General features: G+C 38.4%; 2 long non-coding RNA genes and 1 pseudogene across 3 annotated transcripts; 2 read left to right on the top strand and 1 right to left on the bottom strand.

Annotated features, from left to right (window-relative positions):
- Positions 1-2,049: 2,049 nt before the first annotated feature.
- LOC145107122 (uncharacterized) lies at positions 2,050-6,882 on the bottom strand. Its single transcript, XR_013707734.1, has 3 exons — positions 6,190-6,882; positions 6,058-6,101; positions 2,050-2,160 (listed from the first exon to the last, which is right to left on the bottom strand). It is a non-coding gene; the product is annotated as an uncharacterized LOC145107122 (long non-coding RNA).
- On the top strand, positions 2,674-6,074 carry LOC145107121 (uncharacterized). Of its 2 annotated transcripts, none has more exons than XR_013707733.1 (4): positions 2,674-2,902; positions 3,714-3,761; positions 5,546-5,663; positions 5,801-6,074. It is a non-coding gene; the product is annotated as an uncharacterized LOC145107121 (long non-coding RNA). The 2 variants fall into 2 exon arrangements; XR_013707732.1 differs by having other exon boundaries at positions 2,674-2,906.
- Positions 6,883-10,325: 3,443 nt separating the features above from the next.
- LOC145104899 (protein CANDIDATE G-PROTEIN COUPLED RECEPTOR 7 pseudogene) lies at positions 10,326-11,576 on the top strand (annotated as a pseudogene).
- The last annotated feature ends 12,538 nt before the right edge of the window (positions 11,577-24,114 follow it).

Here is a 24,114-nt window from a genome sequence, read left to right as displayed (position 1 = left end):
ATCATTTACTCTTGAATCTAGACCAAGCAAGTATCATGAACAGAAGACATGGTGTGGTTCCAACATACCTGCAATCTTGCTCTCCTTTTCACATCTCTTAATAAAAAGGTATTTATTACAGGAATAACACAAGGTATAACAGACATTAACAATACATCATCCCGAAAACCATGCTCGTATTTCTACAAAAATTCACAAAAAATTAATAATTCAAATTCAAAAACTATAATAACCAAATTAATGAAACCATTGACATGGTTGTTAGTAAATAGCTGGTGTTTTCGACATAACCAGCAAAATGTATGCAAAAAAAATAATAATAAACAATAATCCAATAGAATAATAAGTAAATTAGAAACTCAAAGTATTTAACAACATAAAACCAACGATTAAGTCCAATGCCTCAACAATTATATAATAAAGGTTCTAATTAACGATTGTTCAGCAATGAAACATACCTGGAACATAACAAGAGAAACTAACCTATAAAAGAGAAAAGAGAATATAATGTATCATGTCATCCCTCATACATATATTAACTTTAAACAAATATTACTTATGTTTAAATGCTTATTAAAAGTTGAAAGATATTTGATTATTTTTCAAATTCATCTAGAAAACAGTTATTAGAAACCACATCTATAAAGGGTTACGATAAAAGTAATCAAAAATTGACTTTTTTAAATTACTAATAGAATAACCAGGTTAACCATTTTTCGAAAGGTTGAACTTGGTCATGATGGTGCTCACCTTTTATGGAAGCCTTTGTAACCGGCAATTATGATCTCTTTTGTTTCCATACTTTATAAGTGCTCCTTTGTAGTATATTTTTTCTGCTCATCTTCAACAAAACCTTTTATTTTTTTGTCTGTTAGCATGAAAATAGAACGAAAACTCAATAGCAGCCTTTTATGCACCACAAAAGAAAAAAAAATCACGGATGAATTTGAAAAAATAGGATCGAGTGTGAGTCAATGATCCTTTGAGTAAAAAATCTTCAAACTTAGTTTTTTTTGTAACAATAGACAGAGTTACTTCACTATTCTCATTACCTGAGTGTGAGTCAATATCGTTCCAAACCAACAAACACGCCTCAAAAACCAATAAAAATTACAGAATTAAAGCCATACATGAGTCTAATTCTTCATGTCGCTCAACGATTCCTACATAGATGTAGAAAAAGATAAATATGATCGGTCATGACGGTGATAGCGGTGTATAGTGGTGAAAGTTAGATTAGGGGTTTTTTTTAAAGAGAATGTTTAAGTTGGCTGAGAGATTTGGGGAGGAATAACCATAATTTGATGCCTGGATTATGGGGATTGTTGTGCAAATTCAAATTCAAAAAAGAAGATAATCTTAAATCGGACGAAGAAGACGAAATGCAAGAGGTTTATAATAGATAAGGGTAATTTCGAAAATTCACTTTGAAACCTCGTCAATGACATGTAGGAGAAATTGTATTCTTTTATTAGGATAGAGGATTTATTAGAAAAGATTTATATATCTAAAGTATTCAATGTATTAAAGTCTCAATATTTTTAACTAGTGGTGTACCCGTGCGATGCGGTGGCATATAAAAGTTTTTTGAGAATAGTTTGTATGCAGCAATAAATTATTTTAGCGGGTTAAGTTGGGAAAAAAGTAATATACGTTATCATTTTGGGGTATTATTGTAGTCTGGTACGTCCTAACATGAACCATAAAGCGGGTTATATACATGTTTGAGATTTTCGGAAACAAAAAACTATACGGTGAAAATTATAAATCCATGAGGGTTGGGTGTGGTGATTTTCATAGTTGATGCGATTTAAATAGATGTTTAACTTTCTAACTTTGGTTTTAACCTTTCAGTTTAAACAATTTTTAATATTTTTTAAAAATATAATTAGTCAAAAGTATGTTTCCATTTTTGATTAAACAACATTTGGAGCACCTAGACACCAATATATCTTATGATAACAAAAATTATAATGCATTTACAAGAAAAACATTAAAATAATTAAGGCAACTGAAGACTACAACACCAATATACCATAACTGTCCATTTCTATTTATGCTCTCGATCATGCATCGATTTTATGTTGTTTTGATTCTCAAGAAGTCAACCAATGGTATCTGTTTGCCTTAATTTTCTTCACCATATTCTTCTTCTTGTTCCTTTATGAAAAGAAATTACAGAAAATCTATTAAGTTTTTATATATTGGAAACCAGACAATTAATGAAATACTAGGTTATAACCTGTGGATACCACGGACAAGAAATTTAAAATGATTTTAATTAAATTATCACTTAATTATTTAGCAATGATAATAAAAAAATTTGATAATACGTAGATATTAAATGACGATGTCGATTGTAGACATCTGTTATATAATAAGAAAAAAAATAGTTAGTAATAATAAAAATAATATGAATTCTTACAAAGAGAATAAATTTAAGAATATAGATAGTTTGATATACCGCATAACAAAAACAAACAATAGGGATCTTCCAAGTTAAAAAATAAATTAGGGACCAAACGTGCAAATTACCTTAAACCATAGGGACCATTCGTGTAATTTACTCCATTATTAACAAAATCACGTAATGGAAGAAAATTAGGGGGGTTAGAAATGTAAATACTTTAAAATAGAAGGTGTTACATAGCTAATTGTGGAGTACTTCTTTCAGGATGTAAACCTTCAGATTTGGGGGTAATGTTTTCGTCGGTACAATCTCCTAGAAATGTCGGTGATATCTGAGCAAGATAAAAAGATTAACAAAATGAAGATGATGGAGAAGAGTATTTAGAAGACAACGATGGTTTCCAATAAATGGTGACCTATTCGGAAGTTACCTGTTTAGCAGGATAACACAATGACACAACTGCTAACAAAGAGACGAAGAGGAATTTCGGATGTAGGTACACATATTTTTACTGAAATATAAACGGATTATAATCAATTCTTATTCTTGGATTTTTTTTAGGATTTGCGTTTCAAATCTTGGCATATTTTTTGTAAATTTGTTTGATTTGCTGTTGACTTTTCTAAATAATGATAATTTTGGTTAATGGCATTAATCTGGATGCATTTGTTATTTGTAAGGATCTGTAGGAGCTTATAAACCAGTTGTGGTCAAACGTGTCGTGGATAGCATGACTATCAATTTAAGATCAAGTTGTTTCAAAAAAACTGATGTTGCTAATGTGTATTAAATTGTATTTTTTTTTTCTGACTCTCTAATCGTTTAGTTGTAATAGACTTGAGGTTTGGCCGGAATTGGAATCCAATTCCATTCCATTATGGCATTGGTTGCAAATGAGTACCAGATTGAATCTAATTGAAATTCACAAATCCTTTGACATGTGGATTTCAACATTCTGTCCTAAAATCTATGAAATCCAATTTACTCGCATATCCTTTTGTTTTCAAAAGAGTAACATATATTTTTTTAATGTATATTTTACATAAAAATGGTAAATGTATGAAAAAACATAGACTAACCATCTTAGCCTTTTAAGCAAGCGAGTGACTACCATTATTATGTTCTTATTGGTTAATGCAATGTTTAATGAATAATGTTTGTGTTTTATATAATTTTTTTTCTATTTTTAAACTCTTGCATGAAGGGTAGAGTGCATGTAGGTGGACTGTTAATTATTTTCTTATTTTAAAGTGAAGTGGAATTCAAAAAATGAAATAATGTATGTTTTGTGCAAATGTTACAGGATGTCAAAACTGCAATTCAATATCAAAACCATGGCAGGAATAGAGTGGTGAGTACAAAAAAAATCTTCCGTTAAAATTGTTTATATACATATATATATATATATATATATATATATATATATATATATATATATATATATATTTTAAGTAATAATTAAAATTTCACATCTTTGTCTCTATGTTGTAGTGTTGGTAACAACCATGAAAAAACCAAATTGCCCTTTTTGTCCTTTATTCTTTCAATTGCACCAAGTCATTTACTATTAGAGTAAAATAAACGAATAATATAAACGTTTTGTTATGAAAATGTTACAACACAAAAGTATTATGTTATAATATGCTAATAAGACGATAACTATTTTACATTGCCCGTTTTGCCCTTTAAGGGCAAAAAGGACAATCATGCCCTTTTCTATTAATCTTTTATTTCTCAATAGAAAAAAAAAACATGTCCCTTTTCTGTTATGTCCAGAACTATCAGCAAAATATCTATATTAGTATAGTAGACGATTTTAGATTCATACTTTCATTCATTTGGTAAATAGACATAGCAAAAAGTAAATTGGCCATTTGCCCTTTGAGTAAAAAAATGAAAAAAGTTAAACATTATGTAAAATGGCTTTTACAAAATTGTTACAATATAAAAGTAAGACACTATAATATGCTAATAAGGCAATAACAAAAGTAGATTGCCCTAAATGTTGCTTTGAGTTAACAAATGAAAAACTAAAACTTTCTGTTAAAAAATAGAAACATATATTATACAAGGTAGAGTATTTTTTGGCTTGATGATCAGAAAAGTATGAATTTCAGGGGCATACTTTTGAAGTTTTTCTTTATTTTATTTTATTTTTGTTTTTTTTTCTGTAAAAGATGTAGAATTTTAAGGGCAAATCAGTCAAACAGTAAAAATCATACTATCTTATGGAAAATTGTTTATTTTTTTTAGAAAGTGCAATGCTATATGATGCATATTTTCTAAAGTTTCATTGTTTAATTTAATTTTTCTATATAAAATGCAGAAAAAAATGATATGGCATAAATATGTGTTATTTTAAAGTAGTTTTTTTTAGTAGGGGCAAAACAGTGAAATTCATGGTCTCATTTGTATTTTTTATAAAATCATTCTTATAATTAGATTTGAAGAAAAAGAAAGATAACCTTGCAGAATTTTTTTTTATCAAAGTACAATGCTATTTTTTGCTTACATTTAAAGTTTTTTTTTACTTATAATTTTTTTTCTGCATATAACATTTAGAATGATAAATTACAATGTTAATAACAAAAGTGGTTATAATGAAACAAACTTAACATGGAATGGAACCTTGGATTACTATTCCGGTTTTCCATGGTCCATTCCTCGAAAAAAAAGTAACAGAAGGAGAAGAAATATCATAACAAAGGGAGAAGAAAAAAGAAATAAAGTAACTAACATATTGCAAATCACATAAACATAAAGCAATTAATGATCAGGTGTGTATTTTGATTGAGTTTTTTTCGAGAACTAAAGCTTGTTGGCAGGAATTAGAGTGTAAAGATTATAAAAGGGCATTTTTGGTATAATTAATTCTTTTATGCTGAAAAATACACTATTGATGATGTTATTTTATTAAAAAACTGAAAGTTATAAAGAAAGAGGAGGGTGATATATGTCGTATGGTATCTCCTACAGAATGAAAGTAGGATGATATATGAAACTCAATTCCTCAAAATAAGTAAGTAAGAGATTGAGAAGAAGAATCGTAACAGAAGGAGAAGAAAAGGAAATAGAGTAAATAAGTTTTTATAGATCACAAAAACACAAATAACTACGATATTTTTTTTTTTGTAGACTAAACAGATGGAGATCTACCTTCGGTAGTCTGTAGAGACAAAGAAGAATTCTTGAATACAGGTTCCAAGACTTGAATGAAGAAGCGAAGAAGATATCAATCACGAAATCAATATTTGTAAGTTGGCGGATTATGATTAGCTGATTTTAAGGGATTGCATATCTCCATTAAAGTTTGAAATCTTTCTTTACATGTATAATACGTAATTTGAATGTAGTGTAAAACTAATTGAAAACTAATTTCCTTAATCTTAGGAGATGAGTTATTGACAATTGAAGAATCGCATGGGCGGGAAAATCAGTCCTAGAGTTTTTCTGTGAAGGACACGTGGCAAGTAGGAGGTGCAAAAGAGGGACACGAGGCATGCAAAGTACTCTTTTATTAAGAATAGATTTTATCAAAAAACTATCAAACGCCACTCATCTTGTTGCCTTTATTTTGATTTTAAAGATTAGCTAACTCTTCAAAACATAAATGAACAAGAATAAACAGCATAATTAAAATGACTTACCTATTCACATTGACAAAGGGTTTGGGTGCTTAACAACATAAGCTCTGCAAAAAAAAAAGTTAAATAGTATTATGGATTTCCAACTATTTATAGAAAATCTGGACATTAAAATGAAATTCTCAATAGACATACTTTACCAAACATTGAGGAACCATTCTAATAACTCGACTTGCATTCAGATAGATATCTGTCCAACATAAAAATCTGCAACAAATGAAAAAAAATCAAGAACAAAACCATTTGTAGGGTTTGTAAACATATCCAGATTGACAAATTCATAGACAAAAACGCCCAAACATATAGCTAAACACATAAAGATTTAGAGAGATTAAAAGACAAATCTCGGTGAAGCAATGGAGAAGATTTCTTATAAACAGCCACATGAAGAGTCTGCTGGAAAATAAATTTATCAGAAAACAGTGAAAATAGATGTACATTTTTTAATGATTGTGTTAATAAATTACAAACTTGACCATTAAGGTTTGATATCATCATATGAATCATGGCATACTTGTTTCTTTACAATCTATTACCAATTACCAATTATATTTATGGATATGTATGAATGTAGAGAGAGAGAGAGAGAGAGAGAGATTCAACATATTCCATGTTTTGATTGATGTCTTGCCTCATCATGACCAAAAATTTGAGTATTCTTCTTCACATATACGAGTTCTGTTCACGGATCTGGGATATGGTTTCTCCTAAAATATAGAGAAAAGGGAGTACATGTGCCAAAAAGATGTTAGAAATCCTGATAAACTTTCTTAACAGAACCGAGTTCGATACCTGAACTTCACGTAGATAGTCTTAAAATCAAGGCAAGCGGAAAGAGATGATAGAAACAAGAGAACCTGTGTCAAAAGACAAAACAAAAACTAAATTTATATCCCAGTCTCAAATTCAAATATCGAGCTCAAATTCAAATGAAAAGGTTTCATATTAGGTGCATTAAATTAACAATGATTATACCGTTTAGATTTCGAGCAAACTTACTGATCTAAGGAGGTTACCTGAGAGAGCCAACAAATGTTTGTTGAGAAGACCAAAAAATCCAAAGAACAGATATAACGTAATGTATAGAAGAGTAACATGAAATTTGGTAACAAAGTGGGGATTCGATGTTGAAGACGTAGGCTGAGGAGGGCCGAGGCGCAACTTCATCGGTGAATGGTGGTGCCATCTTGCTGCACACCAACTGCTGTGATTTTGGATTAGGGTTTTTGAGAGAGAATGGGGACGTCTCAAACTCTAAAATGAGGGTGAATAAGGGATACTTTTTAAATTGATTTATGTTTGAAAGATTTGGGATTCAAAATTTAAAATTTGAATCAATGTTTTGAAATTTGGGGATAAACGACAGCTACTGATCCATGAACGATCCTTTTACTTTTATCTTCATTTTATTCTTTCCTTCTTTCACCCCACAAAACATGTCTTTATTTGAAGACTATTAAGATAAAAAATGACAGAATGTGCATTAAAAACACATACCATACTAGAGTAATCTTCTTTGCTGGAATCCTAATCAGACCTCATCGGAACCCTATAAAACTCTGACGCCGACTTCATCTGATGATGTTGGTTCTTGTGGGGATTAAGCCCTAGAGGGAGAGAGATGAAGCGATGATTAGATGTGTGTGTGATTAGATGTTAGTGTATGTGAGGGTGTTTAGATAGTGAGTATGATGGCGGTTCCACATTTCGTAAATACCTCATATTATAGAGTCGTGTGTAAGTGAGATGTGTTGGTGGTAGTCTGGTCGATGGCGGTAACATTGTAAGCGAAGAGAATGAGGTTTGCAATTCCTGAAATCGCCCTGAAGATACCTGAAGGGAAATAGTTTCAGATAGAATGTGTACAATCATTATATGCATTTTTTTTAAAATGTTAAAGAATTCTTACAACCTTTGAAGGTTAGAACAATATGTCTATCACTTTCTGTATTTCTTCCACTGAATCTGTAAAAAAACTGATGAAAGAAACATAGAATCACCAAAAAAATAAAACCTAGTTGTTAAGGCGTTTTCTTTGACATCTCTTTCAAATCAAAACCCTAAATTAGAAAAACCACATACAGATTTGACTGAAAAATAGTTTCAAAGAAACAATAAAAAATCATTTACACTCATAAAAGTTTACTTTTGGCAAAACAATCAGGTTTAGAAGAAATGCATTACCTTTTTCCATGAGGACTGTAGCAGAGATGCCATCAACCCTTGGGCACTGGTTGGTGGAGGAAGTAGGGGCAGCGGTGATGGTGGTGTCGGTTACGATAAGTGGTGGTAGGATTAGAGAGAGAGAGAGAGAGAGAGATGGATCATCATGTGGAATCGTTACCGAAAAATTGGTATGAAGGCAGATGGTGGAGACGACGATCAGATACGATAGGTAGAGGCGGCGAGATAGGGGTGGTGGATGCGAGTGTTGGTAACGGTGTATCTTGGGTGTGTAGAGGAGATTAGATTAGGGCTTTCAAGTTTCCACATGTACAAGGTAATACCGTAGTGCGCGTTTATTTAGATTAAGCTTAATATGAATGTACATGATGTTAAAAGAGTTATACCTTTTAAATTTCAAAAAATGTCTAAAATGTTTGTAAAGATAGTTCAAAAATTTTCTCACTTCTTTTATAAATTCAAACTTCTCAAATTGTTAAAATTTTATATTTGCTTTTTTTAAAATAAACTCATGTAATACATGGCTCTCACACCTAGTACTGTAACAATTATTGTGAGATTTCCATAAATATATGAGAGGAAAATAGTTATAAATCTTGCTTTAAATCCAATATTTGAAAGTATTACGGGATTCACTCCTACTATACAACACGGCAATGGAGAGTATAGAATCTTTTATCATCACACCAGTTATTTATTTGGGATAATGACTTATAAGGGTAACATATTTTTTGATTTGTACATATTTAGTCACTGAAGTTTTTTTTGTCCATATTTTCCCACTGAATTTGTTGAACCGTTTAAAAAACATCATTATGATCTGCAATCGTAGTTTTGTCGGTCTCCGACGTATCTCACAGCTCCGGCAAAGTTCCGGTCGTCTTCTCCGGCGAGGTTCCGGTCATCTTCTCCGGGCAACGTTTTTTCAGATTTGGAACACACATCAGACTCATATTTTGATTTTCAGATTAAGAAAACACACACACATCAAATCTGGGTTTTTGAAATCCATTAGAACATCACATCCGACACAAATCATGTTATCTTCATCAAAAATCATGATGAACTCAGAAATTGTGATGAACACAAAAATCGGGTCCATAAAACAAACACAAACAATTTGTGAGTGTGAGTTTTTGAGTTTAAGTTTTTGGGTTTGTGTTCGTTTTCTTCATCTTTTTCTGAGTTTGTTCTCTAAACACACCTCATATGCAAACATGAACAAGAAATCAGTCATACTCACATACAGATGGGTTCTTGAAATCGAACACCCATATGAAATGGGTTCTTGAAAATTGAGTTCTAGAAAATCAGACATACATTGAGTTTGTTCTTCCGATTTTTGCAAATCGAACACCCATTTCTGCAAATCGAAGACCCATATGAAATGGGTACTTGAAAATCTTCATCAGATCTGGAAAATCCGACTTCTTCATCAGTGTGTGTTAATGTGTGTGTTTATGTTCTTCTTCAGATCTGAAAATAAACCTCAAGATAAAGAACTCAAATAATTTATGGGTTCATGCCATGAGTGCCACTCGACCCCTGGAGCACCACCCATCTCCTATGACTGTTGTTGTTCATCACAGATCTGGAGGAGTTGCTTCAAGTTTCCGGCGAACCATAGCAGATATAGAGGTTCTTGGTTACACAATCGAGTTTATGTGTGGATGTGTGTTTGGATTCAAGTTCTAGGAAAATATTGTTCTTGTTGAAATTTTTTGCCGGAGAAGATGACTGGAATCTTCCCGGAGTTTCAAAGGCCGCCGGAAACCGGATTAACCCACACCAACCGGCCATAAGGGTAAGATATAGACAAAAAAAAAAGTTCAATGGGCAAATATAGACAAAAAAAAAAGTTAGTGACTAAATATATACAAATGAAAAAATATGTTACCCTTTTAAATCATTATCCCTATTTATTTTTCAAATTTTAAACTTTCATCTTTATCCCTGTTTTTCTTATCCTTTATTTGTTTGTGTTAAAAGGGTTATCAGCGACCACCGGATAATCCTCCTACTCTCACGGTTTCACCTTTTCTGGACTACCGCCTTCCTTCGCCGTTAGCCCGCACCGGTAAACCAAAATGATGATTTTAGAAAAAATTCTCACTTCCGTTGTCCTCCTCTTCCTCTTCACTGCACCATCCACTGCGGATATCATATCTCTGAATCTCTATTCTGATAATCGACATATGATCTTTTTCTCGGATTTCGAATTCTCACATGCCGGTTACGTATCCTTCGATATATCTTCCCTGACGGTCAACTCCTCCACCTCCTTCGATCCTACGCATAGTGGTTTCGTCCTTCAACGGCGTGAGGTGCAAGACCAGCAAAACACTACTATTTGCCCTTTGGATTTCAAATTAAACTCAGCCGTCTTTACTTTCCAAGATCTTTCCCATGCGTTCAACAAATCATACCCTGTCACACATCCGGGTATGAACTCACTTTTCTTTGTCAATTGCAACGGCGAAGGCGAATCCTTTGTGACTACGGACGGCCGTGCAGAGCTCTACAACATGGATGATGGTACTACCAGAAACTATTTATCAGCAGGGCTAACGCACCTCCCGTTTCTTTACTTCTTTTCCTCCTTCATTTATTTGCGTTTTCTAGGGTTTTGGATAAAGAACAAACGATGTTTTCACGGGATCCATTTACTCATGGGTGGGTTACTTCTTATGAATTATGTTCAGCTTATATGTGCGGCAGCCGATCTATATTTTGTGAAGGTTACAGGTACTCCTCATGGATTCGATGGCTTGTTTTACATATTTCAGCTTATCAGGACTGTGCTTTTGTTTACCGTGATCACGTTGATCGGTACTGGATGGTGTTTGTGGAAGCCGTATTTGGAAGAATGTGAAATAGTGATTTTGATGTTTGTGATCATAGTTCAGGTCTGGGCTAATGTAGATTCTATATTGATATGGAAATTCGACGGACCTTATAATATATACCGGGAACATTGGACCTATAGTTCTACAAGCTTAGATATCATCTGTTGCTTTGTTATTTTCGTCCCTATGGTGTTGTCAGTTATCTCGTTGAAGAAGAATCGTGAGGCTGATGCGAATGCTGCTATGAATCTGGTCAGGTTGTGCCTATTTGGGCTTGTGGTTTTTTTATACGTGCTCTTTACGAGGTTTCTTGTTCGTGGATTATTTCCCGCATGGATGAATTATGGGGTACAGGAAATCAGTATTCTTGTGGTATGTGTGGTGATGTTTTTCATTTTTAGGCCACTTGATCATGAGGATGATGATAAAAAAGCAGTCCAGATTAGCCCTTCTTCCTATTTTACTGTGCGAGTTTCAAGTAGTTTTTCGTAGAACAATTTGAGTTTTTTAAGTTTGAGTTTTAGCTTTGTTCTTTACTGGTAGGTTGATGGGTAGCTTTAGTTGATTTCAGAAGTTCCCATCGTAATTTAGCTTTGCAAATTATCATACTTTTGGGTTGTTTCTATGACCATTCCTCCCCTTTATTCAAACTTGACTTTTTTTGGAACATGAACTTTTTTTTATACTATAATCTTTTTACATTTATCAAACCAAACAGAAAACAAAAAGGATTTCATTTCGATTTCTGCCAATCTGAACCAAACACACACCAAAGAGAGAGAAGCTAGTCTCATTTTCTAAAGTTGTTGCTTGTAAACACAGCTTTTATGTTGATACATTTCAAAAGCCCCAAAATGGTTTGTTCTTTCACCAAGATACATAAGATATTTTTGAAAGAATGAATTCAGAATTTTACAATATTCACATTTTACTTTTATGTAAAAAAAACGGGATAGAAGAAATGGTATTGCCTAGTACAAATTTCGAAAATTACAATTTACAACTCAAATGTTGCATAAAATTACAAGAAATACATCTGTTCATGCTGCCTCTCAACCAACCAACCATTCGGAAACGAGAAAAGTTACAGAAAAGACAACTGCAAGAGATCAACAACATTTTCGGGTGGGAAAATACCACAAATAGACAAAAAATGGGGGTGAATTTCTAAATTTAGTCATAAAATTTGATTTTTCCAGCTATAGACATACATTCCGCGGAGGACCCTCCGCGGACCTCCGCGGAATGACCTCATCTCCGCAGAATGGATCTTGAGGGTTTTTTTTTTTTTTCACATCGATTCTTCGGGGTTTATATTAATTTCCCAACTAATTATTTTCAAGTAAAGATTATAATAGTATGATAATCTTTTCTTAAAAATAATTAGTTTGGGAAATTAATATAAACCCTGAAGAATCGAAGTGAAAAAAAAAAAAAAAAAAAAAACACTAAAGATCCATTCCGCGGAGCTACCTCCGAGGAATGAACTCATTCCGCGGAAGTAGCTCCGAGGAATGGATCTTTAGTGTTTTTTTTTTTTTTTTAATACATTGATTTATTTACGATTTTACCATTCCGCGGAGCCACAGTAGATTCCGCGGAGCTACCTCCGCGGAATGCATGTCTATATCCGGAAAAATCCATTTTTATGATGCATGTCTATATCCGGAAAAATCCATTTTTATGATGCATGTCTATATCCGGAAAAGTCCATTTTTATGTCTATTTTTTTAAAATACCATCTCCCCCCATTTTTTTTTGACTATTTACGGTATTTTCCCTTTTCGGGTGGGGCATCTTCTTCTTCCTCAAGAATCTCAAGCTCAATCTCAACCGCGACCTCACCCGAAGAACCTTCAGTCGCTTCCAACGCCGACGAAGGGCCTCCGACGACGGTTCAATCTTATCTGCGTCTGACGCCGACGACCCCAACGGTCATCTATTTTTATCCAAAGGTCAATTAAAAAATGAAAACTTGGATTATAAAATTGCGAAACAAAATTTTAAAATTGGATCAATACTAATCCATTGAGGATAGAAAAGTAGATTTCTAATTTCTAATGCTAACTAAATCTTCAATTTTTGTTTGCATTTGTAGCCAATAAATTGAAGCAAAATAGCTATTAAAGAATATCTTTAGTTTAGTAGAGATCCCCACCGACGCCATTCTGAGACGCAAACCCATCAAAGACCTACAAACCAATCTCGTCGAGCTCCGGCATCGCAGACGAACTAAGCTCCGGTCCTCCTCTTCCTGTGACGATCTCCAGCAGGGAACGAAAAAAAAACTATCGCCGCCCGTCACCAGAAAATCGCTGCTCCGACCAGCTCTTGCAAACAGCGAGTTCCGACAAGGAACAACCCATCTCCGATCGTTACGAGCTACCTGACAGCGCAGGAAAGCAGCGGCGCCGACGAACTCCGTTGTTGGTCTCTTCAGACGTCGTCCTCCAGTGAAGAAACCCCCATCGCTGGTTGCCTGTGTCGTTCTATCTTTGGGCATCTCCATTATCGATCGTAAGAGAGGCGGCTGCAAGACTTTCACCGCAAAAGTCGATGAAAGGATAAGTGGGCCCACAAGTGGTATCCTTCCCTTTGTTTGTGTCCAACTGGACCAATACGTTCAAAAATAAGAAGAAAAATTAGCATTTACCAATTGGGCTTTTACAAATGGGCGTTTTAATTTGAGTTTTCTCTCAAATTAGCGTTTCTCATGTTGATGGGCCACATCAACAAAATTAAAATGGACTATTTTGCAAGAAATTTAGCCATTCAGCTATTTAATGCTCATGTGTTGCAACTTGCAAGCCTATCTAGCAAAATCTAATTCTAAAAAATGTGGTTCGGACGACTAGATTTTCCAGAAGAAAAAAAAAAGAGAGAAGAATTGGGCAAAGTTTTTTAAATGGGATCAAACAACTTATTTTGGGCTCCTTATATTTTATCTTGGGTTTCTCCAAGTGGGCTGAACAATTCTTTTTTAAGCTCAATGGTTCTTGGGCTCTAATAGTTTTTTGGGCTCCCATCAAATAATATTTTTAATAGTTAGCTCAACAACAAAAATGCACGTATGTCAAGTTAAGAGTCAGCCACTCGATGCTCGAATGCCGTAAGCTTCGTTCGACAAAATACGTATTCAGAATATACGTTGCGATCTAACCCACTCTATTTTTTTTTCCAAAAAAGGAGGGGAAAAGAGCAGTATGCTACTGCTACTACTCCGCAAAACGATTCAAAGCGATCGCAATCTTAATCGGTGTATGATTTCAAGAAAACATACTAACAATCAAACATGAGTGTGTCGTCTTCTCAAGATAACCGCTCCATCGCCACAACACTCAGAACGTGCCAACGACAAGCTCGCAGAGTAAAGTTGGATCAGTAGAGCATTTGCAGGGAACTCACGGAGTGTGCACTGCTAACCAGTCACCTAAAGTTTCCCCCAATGGGCATAGAAATATAATCCTCTACCCGACGTTGGTTGTGGATCTCATCCCCATCACCGGGACGCATGCGAATTTCCTCTAATAATGTTTCTATGGACAACTTTCCACCGTAACTGGACAGCAGGAACCACAGACCAAGCACGTTGCATTTATATACATACATCGGAGCTCGACACAACAACCACATCAAATTTCAGTCTCAAAGATTGCTCGGTGAGACCACGCTTTTCAGCTACCTTGGCTTGTGCTCGGTACATATCCGCTACTCTACGAAGCGTTCCCGAGCATCATCATGACAGAAAGGCTCAAATTTAAACCGACGTCACACACATCGACATACTTTGAATACAAGGTCTAGCTACCTCTCTTTTCTCAAGTAAATCAATATCATACATATCTACATATTATCTTCATTTAGTAAACCAAAAATATTTACCAAAACTTTATCATGACAATCGTGGCACGCATTTACCTTTAGGAAGTTCAAGTATTAATGCAACAAATACCAACCTTCTATACATAGTAGAAAATCTTTTTACCACACATTTTATTTTCATATGCAAAGATGTCATATTTTGATAACTGAATTGGCAAACAATTTTCGATTTAATCAAACCATTTCGCTATCATTAGTGCTTAGTTACTGATTACATACTACCGAAACATTTTTACCCAATATACAAGAATTTTACATTACAAGCTTACACAAAGGCATATGTTGTGAACAATTTCGAAAACATACGCTTGTAAACACTTTAAATACTATCATCATGTATTTATCTTACTACTAATTACATAGTATGGAGCTAGATAACTTACTATATCATTTGTAATGGCATGCACAAACGAACGAGTCTCAAATGTGAATGCACAAGCCAATACATACAAAACAATTCAAGTTCAGCCACGCTGGTACCTAATACTAGAAAAGCACCTACAAAAATGGTGAGGTTTGATGGGATACCAATCTCCAGTACAACCATTCTTATAGCAAAACCACCAAAACATTGCCTTGTTGATCGCCATCAAGTTGTGAACAAGTGTAGGAACAATAAAATAAAGATCGATAGATTTTAAAACAATAGAGTGAATCAAATAACAAGAACAATGATCAAAGATGTGCCGAAAGCTTAGATTATCAAAGCTCTAGAAGAATTCAACGTGAACTTCTCTATAAAAGCTAGGTAGGGTGATACAAAAGCTTAACCCTAATAGATACATGCATGCAATATATAGGTTAGACAGATAAGGACTAAACACGAGAATGGACATGCCCATCTCGGTAAAATAAGCCTATACTAAACACATTTGACACAACACAATAAGCCCAACAATCTCCCCCTTTGTGTCAAATAAGGAAGGAGTATCTTCATGTTTGTCTCTTCTCAACCTTGAAAAGCCGTGTCATCAGATTCAGAAGAGTATTTCTGATCACAAGATACCACTTGATCATATCAGTAAAACATTTTAGATCAATAACATTGTTTGTCTTGGAAGCTTCAACCAGTCCTATAACGTTGTTCAGAGCAGCTATTGAATATAAATGCTTATCGAGCAAGAAGAACATGCTCTTCTGAATCTTTTCACCTTCCCTTCGGTGATACACCACATTCTGGTTCAGGTTTCACACAAGGCTTTTTCTACAAAACAGAAGCTATTTCTATATCCATCTTTGCGACTTCTTGAATATAGCAAATAAGCATTATTTTCAAGTGAGCAACAATCGGTTCATACTTATGTTCATCCTTTGACAAAATCAGAAATAAGGAAATCCAGGCGTTTGGATTCATACATGGCAGACCAGCAAGAGTGAATGCAACTTCAGTACGACTTGATCCCATGTATACTTTAAATTTGACGGTGATTAAGCCATCAACAGGAAAAGGTGTATAAACCTTTACAACAACCATCTTCTGTAAGCTCCAGGTTTGCAATTATGGCTTCCCATACTTGAGATAGAATGAGAAGAGCTTATGATTGACGTCATAATCCGAATATGGTGCTCTCTCTTAGTTTGCTCAAAGCATCGGAATAGAAATGCTCTCGGAGTGATTAGAAAATCAAACTGGGAGTCTGCTGAATTAACCAATTCGAATGATACCATAGGCTCAAACCAGTGTATAATAAGATCATCGACAACTTCACTCTGAATCCTTTCCATAGTCCATGGAGGAAAAAGCGATTCTTGAGTTTTTAGAGCGACCTTCGCAACTTTGGCTTCCCTTTCTTGAGCTTCTAATTCTTTACGAACGCATAAAATTTCATCAAGCTCTTTATCTCGCTGCTTTCTGATAAGCTTCTCACCTTCAGATAACTCTTCTTCATCATCATCATCAACAACAATGTTTTCTTTACCTATTGACCCAGAAGCTTCATTACCCTTCTGGTCAACCTTCAGTTTTGTTCTGGATGTTCCCCAGTCTTCTGCTTTGATTGGGGTTCTTCTTTGTGAGTTTCTTCTTTATCATCATTTTCTTCCCCCTTGTTTCGGAAGAGCATCACTTCCCAAAACACCCTCGAGTTGGTTGAGAAAAGTGAAGACATGCTTGAGCTTTTTAGAGAGGTGTTGTTGGATTGAAACCGTAAGCATGGAGTCACGAGTTTCGATAAGGATTTGCAAGTACTGATTGGTTTCTGAAATACAGCTTCGAAACATTGCCTTCTCGGATTCCAAGTGATCCAGACGTGTGGTTATGTAATTCAGCTTGACGGATAGAACCTTGGCTTTTTGAATCTTCTGAGCCAGTTTATCCATAAGATCGTTTGTAACACCCGATCCCTGGTATGCTTCCTTTCAAGTACTTCTTATGTTTTTCTCTAGGACTCGACGGGTTGGTGGCCCAACTCGTTGAGTAGAGTCGTGATCCGTGGGGAGTTTAAATGACCTACTCGACGGGTTGGGAGACTGACTCGGCGAGTAGGTGTTGTTTGGGTGAAACCCTAATTTTGAGGGTTTGTCCCCTATTTAAACAACTTATCTCAGCCTCCACAGTCCTTATTACTCCCAGAAAGCATTATCTCGAAACCCTAGCCTTGTGTGAGTGTCCTAAGGCCATTTTGGTGCATTTTGGTGGATTGTGAAGCTTGAAAAGAGGAAGGAAGCTTGAGAGTTCGAGTTGGGGCTTGGAGATCCAAAGATTTTGTTCCATTTCCAGCTCATTCAAGGTAAAATGCCCCTGCCTTGGTCTTCCATGTGTTTATTCATCCTTAGGGCTTGGATTTTGAGTATCTTAAGGGCTTTCTAAGCCATTTTCGGATTTGTGAAGGGTTATATGGAGTTTTGACTTCAGATCTGGGTCATTGGAGGGGTCTCATGGCATAAAGGTGCCAACTCTATTGCCATGAGAGCCCCATGCACTTTGTAGATCATCTTTTATGGCTTTTTGAGCCAAAGACCTTTGCATGTGCACCAAGCTTGGAACTTTACGTGTAAAATGGACATTAGGAGGCCAGATCTATGGTTTTGATGTGTTAAGACCCATTTAAATCGACTGTATAGTAATGATCAAGGATGGACTCGGCGAGTCGTTCTTGGGACTCGGCGAGTCGGGGTGTAATGACCACCAAATCCTTTCTGTCAATGGACCAAATGATAGTGTGGAAGGTCCTTCAATTGTTTAGGCTCATAAGGGACCTGGGAATCATGGGACTCGACGAGTCCAAAGCAATCTCCCAATCTTTGAAGATGAACTCGACGAGTTGTTCATATAACTCGGCGAGTCATAGACTGGACACATTCTTATGAGGGAGATGAACTCGACGAGTTCAAGGATGAACTCGGCGAGTCGGATGAAGATGGTCCTGATGGTTTGATTGAAGGAGAACTCGTCGAGTTCTTGCCAGACTCGACGAGTAGAGTCGGGGATTGTATCGGGATGGAGGAATGTGGACTCGACAAGTTGGTAGACCAACTCGGTGAGTCAGGTCAACTGGATGTTGACTTTGACCAATGTTGACTTTGATTGAATTGAGTTGACCCTGGTTAGGGTTGCATATTTAAATTGATAACTTAGAAGGGTTGTCGTGTAGGGATTGAGGAGTCGAGAAGAGTCGATTTGCACGCCGAGGACAATTCATACAATACACGACTTCAAGGTGAGTTACCTTCTAGTAGAAGTGGGTCTAAGGCACCAAGGCCGACCCACTAGTAGTTGTTTGGTTGAGATGATTGTCTTTGTGATAATTGTCTGGTTTGCTATTGCTTGATATGTGTGTATGATAGTATGCTATGTTAGGTGAGATAGTACCAGTAGGAGGGGACCAGCCCTCGATTCGGTCGTTAGGATCAATGGGTAGGTCGGACACCCCAGAAATGTCTGACAGCATGATTATGATATGATATTATATGCTAGCGGTAGGGGGTGAAATAGTCCCCGTGATCGGTTGAGATAGACCGGAGGGTAGTCGGCACGCTAGAACGGCCTGACATGGGTAGGTCAGCACCCCAGAATGGCTTGACATGGGTAGGTCAGCACCCCAGAACGGCTTGACATGGGTAGGTCGGGCACCCCAGAATTGCCCGGCAGTATGTATGCTATGTGATTGTATGGTATGTGGTATGATGGGGGAACTCACTAAGCTTTGTGCTTACAGTTTTAGTTTTGGTTTCAGGTACCTCTTCGTCTAAGGGGAAGGAGCCGGCGGTGTAGCAGCGCATCACACACACACACACGATTTCCGCTTAGAGTTTTCTGGGATTGTACTATGATATTCTATTACTTCAGATGATACGATTTTGAGACATGATACTACGGTTTTATGTATTGACATGATTTTGGCAATTTCTTGATAATTTATTTTATAAATCACTTAATTAAAAATGAAAATTTTGGCCTTGATTTTTGGGATGTTACAAGTTGGTATCAGAGCCTTTGTTTGAGGGATTCGGACACACCCTCGGGGGTGTCTGGACTCAAATCGAGGGCTTGAAAGATTTTCTGCAATAAAATAGTTTTCTAAAATCCAAGTTAAATAATTTTGAGAAAGGACAAGGTGTGTGATGCGTGCGACCGACCGAGCTGAAGTAAGTTTTCCCCAATATACCCATACTTGTTATGTTATGATATATGATATAATCATGAGAACTGCATGCTAGATTAGGGCTAAGGATCTAGGAGGATGCCTTGTATGCCTGTTATGTACTTATGAGAACTGCATGCTAGATTAGGGCTAAGGATCTAGGAGGATGCCTTGTATGCCTGTTATGTACTTATGAGAACTGCATGCTAGAATAGGACTAAGGATCTAGGGAGGATGCCTTGTATGCCTGTTGTAGGAGCTTATTGAGCGGTATGTTAGAGCTGTTAGTCAGCAACATGGTAGCCTGAGTTGGTTATGCTTGATTTGGTTACTCGACGCACGAATGCTGCTTGCTTTGTGCTATAGGGGTTCTGGCTAGCTTTAACTAACTAGCAAGCGAATATGTATCAGTATTCGCAAGCTAGTTAGGGGAAGGTGGTAGGGACTCCTAGTGCAGCTGATGGCGGAGAGTAGGTCGGAGGGTGCCCTAGGGAATCTTAGGATGAGATTAATATCGGTAAAGGGACTTGGTGAAGTTGAAGCAATCCTTGAGGAAAGTACGGATAGATGTGGAAGGTAGTATGGGCCCGTACTACTGAAAGCATAGGATCCGTACTCGAGTCAAAGAGGGCCAAGATGGAACCAAGAAACTTGGAGAGTGTGCGAGACCTCTCGAGAGTATGTATGATCCTGACATTTATGTGTTTATTTTCCAGTATGACGATTACGCGACATGGAGCAGGAGGTTCGGGATCTGGGTCAGGATCAGGATCGGGCACGGGTGCGGGATCCGAGCAAGTTGATGACAGCTTACGCGAGTTCATCGCGTCTAAGATCACTAGAGGTATCCTTAAGTCGACCCCTATCATCTTCGGGTCGATCAAGGAGGGGATTATCGAGTTGATGGAGGATCGCCTCCAGGCATTCCGGAGGGACTCGAAGTCCATCCAGTCGGGTACGCGCACACTGTCCTTTAAGGACTACAGAGGAAGTGGTGCGCCGTACTTTCACGGGGTGAAGGACCCCATTGCTGTTGGGAGATGGATCAGAGACATCAAGTCTGCGCAGTTGACGAGCTTCAGCCCGGTGGGGTCGAAGGTCCGCTTTGCTGCAGGATGTTTGAGGGATAGAGCTAGAGATTGGTGGGAGTTAGTTGGTGACTTGCTGGGAGCCCCAACCATCGAGGCTATGACTTGGTCAGATTTTGTGACCAGATTTAGGGCTGAGTTCACGCCAGCTGTGGAGCTTCAGCAGCTGGCCAGGGAGTTTTTGGATATGAGACAGACGATAGAGACAATGGCGGAGATCACCGCCAAGTTCAGGAGAGGGCCTTGTTGGTACCTCAGTATGCGGGGGACGAGGAGATGTGGAAGACCTGCTACCATGATATGTTGAGGGCTGATATCCAGGAGCATGTCAGCTATTCAGCTTGCCCGACCCTGGAGTCCATGATTGCCAGGGCGCGGGAGAGGGAGATCGATTTGGAGTACCTCAGGAAGAGGAAGACAGAGACTGAGCAGGTTACGGGGGTTTCAGGAAAGAAACCCAAGGGATCCGACGTTAGGTCGAAGGGCCATCCGGGCCAGAGCCGCTGCAGGAAATGTGGCAGGCCGCATGAGGGAGCTTGTAGGGCAGGATCGCCGGGCTGCTACATGTGCGGCAAGATGGGGCACTTTGGCAGAGATTGTACTGCCCCCGCCCCCACGGTTCAGACATCAGACCTGATTTGCTTTCATTGCAATCAGAGGGGCCATAAAAGGCCAACTGCCCTAGATTGACAGCAGCGACAACAGCAGCGCCAGTGGTGGCGCCAACTTCAGCTACAGCGCGGGTTGCGGATGGCCGAAAGGTCAAGGCAGAGGCTCCAGTGGTGTGGAGCCGAGCATTTCAGTTGACAGCCGAGGAGGCACGCGTCGCACCCGATGTGGTGACGGGTATGATTTCTTCTCTATGTTCTTTTATATTATGTCGTTGTGATTTTGATATGTTATATGTATGCTCTATTTAGGATCGTTCCATGTGAACGGTATCCCAGTTCAGGTGTTGTTTGATTCGGGTGCTACCCGATCGTTTGTCTCTCTTGTGCTTAGCAAGAAGTTTCCTGAGTCCTCGGGCATGTTGGATTGCCCTCTAGAGGTCGAGATTGCGGACGACCGGTCAGTGCGAGCATCAGAGGTCTACCGAGATTGTGTTTTGAGGTTGTTCGAGGAGCGTTACCTGGTAGACTTGGTTCCCATACCCTTACGGGGGAACAAGGTTATTATTGGTATGGATTGGCTAAGCCCTAATGGGGCGGTGATTGACTGCGCGCAACAGTTGGTGCGGATCAGGACCCCAAGTGGGGGAGAGCTGGTGGTTCAGGGCGAGAGGCCACAGCGAGGGCCAGCTTTATGTTCAGCAGCAAGAGCTGGGCGGTACCTTCAGCAGGGTTGCGCAGGATATGTCGCCTATGTCATGGATACCCGGGAGGTGGGAAAGGCGACGGTGGGCGATGTGCCAGTTGTGTGAGAGTTCTCGGATGTATTCCCCGAGGAGTTACCTGGGATACCTCCGGAGAGGCAGGTAGAGTTAAGGATCGACCTAGTCCCTGGTGCGGCTCCGATAGCCAAGGCACCGTATCGTTTGGCTCCTCCTGAGATGTAGGAGTTGTCTATACAGCTGCAGGAGCTGTTAGACAAGGGATTCATTAGACCGAGCGGTTCACCCTGGGGATCCCTGATTTTATTTGTGAAGAAGAAGGATGGGTCGCACCGGATGTGTATAGATTATCGGGAGCTGAATAAGGTAACGGTGAAGAACCGTTACCCACTCTCGAGGATTGATGACCTCTTTGACCAGCTACATGGAGCATCTTGGTTCTCCAAGATTGATTGCTTTTTGGACGCGTTATGGTCACTATGAGTTTGTGGTGATGCCTTTTGGGCTCACCAATGCTCCTGCCACGTTCATGGATCTCATGAACCGCGTGTGCAGACCGATGTTGGATCGGTCCGTGATTGTTTTCATCGATGACATCTTGGTTTATTCCAAGACACAAGAGCAGCATGAGGAGCACTTGCGGGAGGTTCTGGATACTTTGAGGAGGGAGAGCTTGTATGCTAATTTTTCCAAGTGTGAGTTCTGGTTGTGCGAGGTGCAGTTTCTGGGACACCTTGTCAATCAGGACGGGATTTCGGTTGACCCGACCAAGGTGGAGGCCATAATGAGATGGGAGGTTCCGAGGTCTCCATCCGAGATTCGGAGCTTCCTGGGACTGGCAGGCTACTATTGGAGATTCATTCAGGACTTCTCCAAGATAGCCGTGCCCCTGACCTGGTTGACGAGGAAAGCCGTGGTCTTTCGCTGGGGGCCTGAGCAGCAGGCTGCGTTTGAGACTTTGAGACAGAGATTGTGCGAGGCGCCAATCTTAGCCGTGTCAGAGGGCATGGAGGATTTTGTAGTATATCGCGATGCGTCCATCTCGGGTTTGGGCGCGATATTGATACAAAGAGGGCATGTTATCACTTACGCCTCGAGGCAGTTGAAGCCTCACGAGGCGAATTATCCGACACATGATTTGGAGCTGGGGGTGTTGTTTTTGCCCTCAAGATTTGGCATCATTACCTCTATGGGGTTCGTTGTACTATTTACGCGGACCACAAGAGCCTGAGGTATCTCATGGACCAGTCCCTATTACTCCCAGAAAGCATTATCTCGAAACCCTAGCCTCCACAGTCCCTATTACTCCCAGAAAGCATTATCTCGAAACCCTAGCCTTGTGTGAGTGTCCTAAGGCCATTTTGGTGCATTTTGGTGGATTGTGAAGCTTGAAAAGAGGAAGGAAGCTTGAGAGTTCGAGTTGGGGCTTGGAGATCCAGAGATTTTGTTCCATTTCCAGCTCATTCAAGGTAAAATGCCCCTGCCTTGGTCTTCCATGTGTTTATTCATCCTTAGGGCTTGGGTTTTGAGTATCTTAAGGGCTTTCTAAGCCATTTTCGGATTTGTGAAGGGTTATATGGAGTTTTGACTTCAGATCTGGGTCATTGGAGGGGTCTCATGGCATAAAGGTGCCAACTCTATTGCCATGAGAGCCCCATGCACTTTGTAGATCATATTTTATGGCTTTTTGAGCCAAAGACCCCTTGCATGTGCACCAAGCTTGGAACTTTACGTGTAAAATGGACATTAGGAGGCCAGATCTATGGTTTTGATGTGTTAAGACCCATTTAAATCGACTGTATAGTAATGATCAAGGATGGACTAGGCGAGTTGGGGTGTAATGACCACCAAATCCTTTCTGTCGATGGACCAGATGATAGTGTGGAAGGTCCCTCAGTTGTTTAGGGTCATAAGGGACCTGGGAATCATGGGACTCGACGAGTGTTCGAGCAAACTCGGCGAGTCCAAAGAAATCTCCCAATCTTTGAAGATGAACTCGACGAGTTGTTCATACAACTCGGCGAGTCATAGACTGGACACATTCTTATGAGGGAGATGAACTCGACGAATTCAAGGATGAACTCGGCGAGTCGGATGAAGATGGTCCCGATGGTATGATTGAAGGAGAACCCGTCGAGTTCTTGCCA

This window comes from Lactuca virosa, chromosome 4 (assembly GCF_052849685.1).
Source record: "Lactuca virosa cultivar CGN04683 chromosome 4, Lactuca_virosa_CGN04683_v6, whole genome shotgun sequence".
NCBI lineage: Eukaryota > Viridiplantae > Streptophyta > Magnoliopsida > Asterales > Asteraceae > Lactuca > Lactuca virosa.
Note: the sequence above shows the minus strand (reverse complement) of the source record. Positions and strands in the feature narration are given on the sequence as shown.